We start from the raw sequence: 6,741 nt of genomic DNA, 5'->3' as shown, positions 1-6,741 counted from the left end.
ATTGGTTTTTTCCTTTCTTAAAACTATATGGATTAAAAAGACGTTTTACACAAAGTGCTACCAGTTTTAAATTGCTACATTTAATTCAAAAACTATTCAGCAGACACAGGAACATTTTGGATTTTTTTTTTTTTCCTCCTATAAAGCATACTGTAATTTGGAGCCGAATACAGAATCTTTTTTATCCAAAGTGGAAAACTCAGTTTAGCCCAACCTCTACCAGAGAGCTGGGAGGGGAGCTTTTCCTTAATTTGGAAACTGGAATTAACATGAAAAGTTATGGAAAAGGTAAATATGATTTAATAATGAGCCCAAAAGACTCTGGAGCCGCTAGAAACTCACTCAGTGGTGTAGCTGTAGTTCTATTTAATGGCCCAAACCCTGCTAGAAACCCAAGTTCCCTTGACCTTGTAAGATCTGAGATGCCTTAGCTCTTTCTAGGCTGTGATTACCAACTGCTAAAAACCTCCCCAGTGAAAGAGCATGTCCTCAACACACATGCCGCCTGTTTAACTAACACTAAAGCCACCCCATTATGTTACACTAATAAGCCTACAAAGCAACAGACTTGAGCATGAGCAGCACAATTTCAGAACGCCTTTTAATTGCAGTAAGTCAGAGCAGCTCTCCCTAGTCCTCACAGTGACAGAGCACCACACTTCACATCAAGTGCTGCTCAGAAGTGCTGCTCTTCCAGCACTTGCCTAATGGTCCTTTTCAGAACAGGGTCAGGTCATTAGCTCTTTTGCAGACCTGCCATAATACCAGTTTCCAAATTACTGCACTGTTCTGCACTTCAGACCAAGCACCGTGTACTGTTGCTAGAAATCCCAAATGGTGGTTTTCTACCTTGCTGACTTGGATAGCTGTTACCAAGACGAGCAGCTCAGTAGTAAACCACTGTCCCTTGGCTGACCTGTGCAGCTATGTATGAGCAGCTCTTCTCAGCCTCAGTTGCCTTGGAGTCTGACTGAATATAGGCAGATAAGAAAGAAAAAGCAAGAAAATAGCAGAAATGACCGGAAACTGAATAGCCACAAGAGCACTAACCACAACAGAGCATATAGGACTCAATGCAAATCTGCAGATAAGAGAGCAGTTTCTGCCAAGTTGTGCTCTTTAAATAAACTTTTGGCAAGACTTTAGGATAGCAAAGCAGGATTTTACATATGGATTCTCATCTTGAAATAGAACAAGCCAAATTGAGACCCAGGAATTTGAATTTTTAGGGCTATAACTCAATTATAGGGTGGATAGCAAAGCAGGATTTTACATATGGATTCTCATCTTGAAATAGAACAAGCCAAATTGGACCCAGGAATTTGAATTTTTAGGGCTATATATAACTCAGTTATAGGGTTATATAAATAGCTCGATTCCTCCGTACATTACAATACCTCAGACACCAGTAAGTTCAAGTAGTTCTCACTGCTAACACTAATCCTTTCCCCACTGCTGAAGTCCAGTTAACCAGCGTTTCTCCTGCAACAGGCTAAGTAGAAATTCATTTTCTTACAACCTCGTGACCCGCTCTAGGTATGTGATCTCCTCCATGTGATCTCTGCTTGGGAAGCAGCTCTCCTTTCCTTTTCTTGGTTTGTATGAGCAAATACCCACATACCAGTTATCTCTCTTCTCCCAGGCTGTCCTTTGGCACTGTGGATGGACTTGTGTGCTATGGGATATAAGCAGCAGCAAAGGAATTAGAGCGCAGTACAGGCTAAGTAGAAATTCATTTTCTTACAACCTCGTGACCCGCTCTAGGTATGTGATCTCCTCCATGTGATCTCTGCTTGGGAAGCAGCTCTCCTTTCCTTTTCTTGGTTTATATGAGCAAATACCCACATACCAGTTATCTCTCTTCTCCCAGGCTGTCCTTTGGCACTGTGTGGACTTGTGTGCTATGGGATATAAGCAGCAGCAAAGGAATTAGAGCGCAGTTCAGCCTTTTTTTTTTTTTTTTTTTTTACAGCTACCAAAACCTCAGTGCTCTCCTCTGCACCGTATTTCACAAAATTCATAGCAACGGTTACATCCAGTTGCGCTCCATGTTCCCTCTTTACATTTTCCTGCCCCAAAATGCATTCACCATCCAAAGTCAACTCACCATAAATTGTTAAAGAGCTACTAGATTAATATTTACAAAGCTTTGTCTTGATAAAGCAGCACACCAGACACCCTTCTCTTTTGAGACACTACTAACCACACCCCTCTACCATTCTAGCTGCATTCACACTGGGTTTTAAAATCACTTGTGAAGTAGAATTACAAAACAAAACCCTCCTTAAATGTAGACTTAACATATGCATAAACATTCATCCTTTTTCTTACACTAATCATTCCTTTTCAGCATGCTTCCTAACAGCTGTCAGTAGTCTCCTTTGACATTTCCTGCACCCACAATGAGCATTTAAAAGCCATTCAAAGTAAGTGATATAATAGCAATTGGAACATTTTTCCTTGCTCATGTGCTCTCCTTACCACATTCAAGAGAAAAAAAGTAATCAAAGTTATTATCATGGTAGTCACACTCTAACCTCTTAAATATATTGTTGACTAATGGGACGCTTGCATGTCACCAGATAACCTAGAACATTAGAAAGAAAGTGCACATGCAAAGTCCAGCAAGTGAGCCGAAAAGCAAGCATTTGGTTTATTAAGAATAATTTCTTCCACCAGCATACTAAAACAAGTTCACTAAAAGCTTAGAGTGGGATTAGAAAATAAAGGATCCAATCACTGAGAGCATTTCCCCCACTAAAGCACTCTCACATGAATCTCAGAGCACTAAGCTGCAGCAGTCTCGTGCTTTCATAGAGAGACTCAGCCAGAGCAACTACTATCACAGCTGAGGAACATTTCTGAACAATATCCACACTCCTGAATATTCAGGGAACAGCCCTGTCCTCTGCCAAGCCATATTCTTGCAATAACACAACCACCTTTAGTGTTTTACCCAGGGCAGCTTCAGGGGGTGGAAAATAAACACAAAGCAGACAGCAACATTTTTAGGATCACTCAATCTTGCATCAAATTCTGGAACTAGCTCAGCCAGCATCGAAGCCCTGCAGTATCAGCCCTTCCTCCCCGCAGCCCAGTGTGGCCATCACAAAGGTCAAGAACAGTATATCCATCTCCATTTTTGCCTTTATATAGTTTTTATGTCCCACTTGCTTCTCTTCAACCATTCTGCACAGTAGCCAGCGAATTCTCACACATGCTGTCTATTCTTAGTTTAAACATGCACACTGATACCTAAACTTAGGCAAGTTGTAGTTATAGACAAGTGAGGCAATGAATGCTCCCTGGACTAAGTCAATAAAATAAATTAACCAGCCTTGAGGCTATATTAAGAGCTGAAGTTAAACGTCACTTTTCCCTCCACTTACGTACGCACATATGAAACTGCACTTTCACCACGTCCAGTAGCATCCATGCCCTAGAAGCGCATGTGAATGACCATGTTCATGCGCTTCACGTAGCAGCTACTGCCACCAGATAGAACCCAACTGACAGACGTTATGATTGTTGTGGCACATGGTTAAACCATACTGCTATGACTTAGCAGGAGGTCCGACGTTTTCCCCTAATGGTACTAACCAGATTCTCCCACAATGTCATTCCAGCATACAGCCTGCCTACCCGAAAGGAAGCCACTCAAATAAAAACCTCCAACAGATTGAAGAGAGCCCTTTAAGCTGCATCTACCTACAGCAGGAGGGTCCCATTCTGTAATAAAGATCACAACATTGCACAGTCCAATACTCCAGTACCTTAGTTTCCATCTGTACTATGAACAGAAACCATATTCTCAGTGCAGATCAAGATGGAGCTGGATGTGTGTGAAGTAGTAAATACGAGCAAAATGCTGCTGGAAGAAGCTTGAGCATTGTGTAGCAAGTAGTAGTTAAGGAGAGCTTTATTATCATGACAAAAAAAAATTGCTATCTTTACTAAATGAAGAATACAGCTGTATAGTCCTAAGAAGCCTCAGAACTAAGAATTAAAGAAAACCATTCTTAATAGTTAATGGAAAAGTACTGAGAAGAGAAACTGGTGCTTTCAGAAAGTTATTCCAATTTCCTAACCAGATTTGTTGGAGGTGTTGAAAACACTAATCTGGATTACCAAGTATGGAGTAATGGTAATGCTAAGTAAACGGAGCTCTCTTCTCCTGACACTTAACTCTTAAATTAAGCAGTGAATAGCATTTGTAATTAATAGACCAGCAGTCTAGAGTCAGTAACACGAAGCTGAGCCAGTCTCCCATATCTAAAAGTTACAGGATCATTCAAGAAACTAATAAATAGACCAAGTCATTTCTGTACTCTATAGTCTGTATCAGATATGATTCATCCATAAAATGAAAATTTTATTCAATGTTTAATGTTCATACACTATTATAAATGGATTACTTAATGCCCAGTTAGATTGGCAATATTAAGACCATTTTATTTTACGCTTTATGGATTTTCAAAACACGTACAAATAAAATAATTACAAAATGCCATTTGCTAAAGTTTCTTCAGGAATATACATCAAGCATGATCCCAGCACACAGATAAGTGACTTTTACAGAGAGCGTTACAGAGCAATAAACGCTAGTGAAACAGCCAGTCCTTCCAGATACACTACAATGAAAAGAGTTTCTTTCCCTTTGCCACATCCAACATTTGAAATTAGTTTGTTTTTTTTTTTTAAATACCCAGGTCTGAAGTTAAAATGTGTAAGTAAACTGACTGTGGAAGTCAACAGGCACTCAAGCCCTGAAAGGGAGAATACGCAATATATTTCAAGTTCACCAGTTCAGGGGTAAAAATCCCTGAGACAGAAAAAACCACAAACCAACCCATTTTCTTTGATGGAAAGATGTTTGTCAAAGGACATTGCCAACAGACAGCCGTAAAGATAAACTGTAAGATTGAAGAGCAGCAGCAAGACAGAGCAAGGAAACCAATGTGTAATGCTAGGTAATGAGGAATGCCTTTGTGAGGCAGCATGGGACTTCATCAAGACTGCCTACTTGCAAGAAAAACATTCAGCAGAAATATATGCAGAAATACAAAGCACAAGGTATATACATGCTAACCTTGTCATTAAGATGGGAAAGACTTACAGTATGTGTCAAAAACTATAATCCCACTCAATTATAAACAGTATACAACTGACCTCAAGAGTTAAACTATAAACAAGAATAAACGACATATTGCACCCCAATTTCAAAGTCACCACCAGGACATTTATTACTTGAAGCCAGTAGATAAAGAAACACAGATCCATATATACATGTATTTTCTGGTGCTTGATGCCAGTGCAGAATTGCTCAGCAACAAGTGTTTAATAGACCAGGTCATTGAATTCTCTGGGACCTGCAAACTGATCTCAGAAGCAGCATGCCTCTGACCTTGCACCTCAAGTCCCTGAGCTGCTGCTGGACATCAGAACAGCTCTACTGCTTCTACTTCTTAGGAGTCATACCCCAGCAGGGTCCTGTTCCTTGCTACATGCTGTGACAAGGGTCCCAACTGCATCTTCTTCCTTAAGCCTACTGTGCATACAGAAGTTGCACCACTGAATTATGACGCTGTCCTAATTTTCAATGCTATTTAACATGTAGGCAGGTCAAGCTAGCTAGATCGAACATAAGCTCACACACACTGTTCACTAATCTGAGCCTTAAGAATAGTGGAAGAAAACTGCAGTACTTCCAGGTTTTTGAAATATCCAAAGCATTAAGAAGCCTGTTACATCTGAAAGACAGATATCAAGCACCACAATCAGCAACACTTGGAGGACAGCGTGGCATAAATGGTGAAAGCAAGTCAAAGCAGACTTCATTCTAATCTAAAGATCTAATCCTAAAAGTTAAGTATACTGGTTGTGAAACCTATATTAAGCCTATGATCAGCTACAGGTTTAGAACTATTAGCAACTAAACAAGAGTTAAGAGCAACCTTTAGGTTCTGACCTAAAGATCTATTAATTACCACTGTGGAGGGATGATCTAGTTTGAAATCAGATTATCTTTAGACTACCTAGAAAGCAATCATCATGCTTATGCGAGGCCCTCATGCCAGCCACACCTGCTCAAAAGCAGGGCAGGACTCTAAAGAACAGATGTTGATAGCATGCACCCTGTGCTATTTTAACATTGAATTTCTTTATATTATTTATGCCACTTCCTTAAGAGGACAGTAGTTAAGCCAAGCTACCCCCGCCCCACTTCAGCCCAACTGTGCATCTAGTTATATGCTTAATTTACCAGAACAGGAGCGGCAAGTTCTCAGAGATTTGCTGATGTGTTACTTTATCAAAAGGCCTTAGGAAAACAGCAGCTACAGAGGAAGAACACATCACCTTTCCCAGCAAGGCATTCTCCAGTGTGCTCATCCTAAGGAAGAGACACATCAAACTGTTACAGCTTGATTTGTGATAGCTTTTCCTCTAAAAGAACATTGTATTAGGGCATTTGTTCCACACAGGGATGTGCAGTTTTATGGAAGGACTGCTGTTCCAATTCTCTAAATGGACTCTCCAGACTTCAGGCTTTTGCCCTGGATTTAGGTCACTAGTAATTGGACATGTGTGGAAAATGCACAGGCTCAGTTCAGTGTTGCTTAATTAATTTCTTAGTCTGTTGATTTGGCAGCCATCCTACAAAACAGAACAGTTGGATATTTAAACTTGTATTGAAGAATACATTATGACAATAGCAAGACTCCCAAAAATAAGCCAAACTCT

Source organism: Aptenodytes forsteri, unplaced genomic scaffold, assembly GCF_000699145.1.
Source record: "Aptenodytes forsteri isolate BGI_AS27 unplaced genomic scaffold, ASM69914v1 Scaffold155, whole genome shotgun sequence".
Taxonomy (NCBI): Eukaryota; Metazoa; Chordata; class Aves; order Sphenisciformes; family Spheniscidae; genus Aptenodytes; species Aptenodytes forsteri.
Note: the sequence above shows the minus strand (reverse complement) of the source record.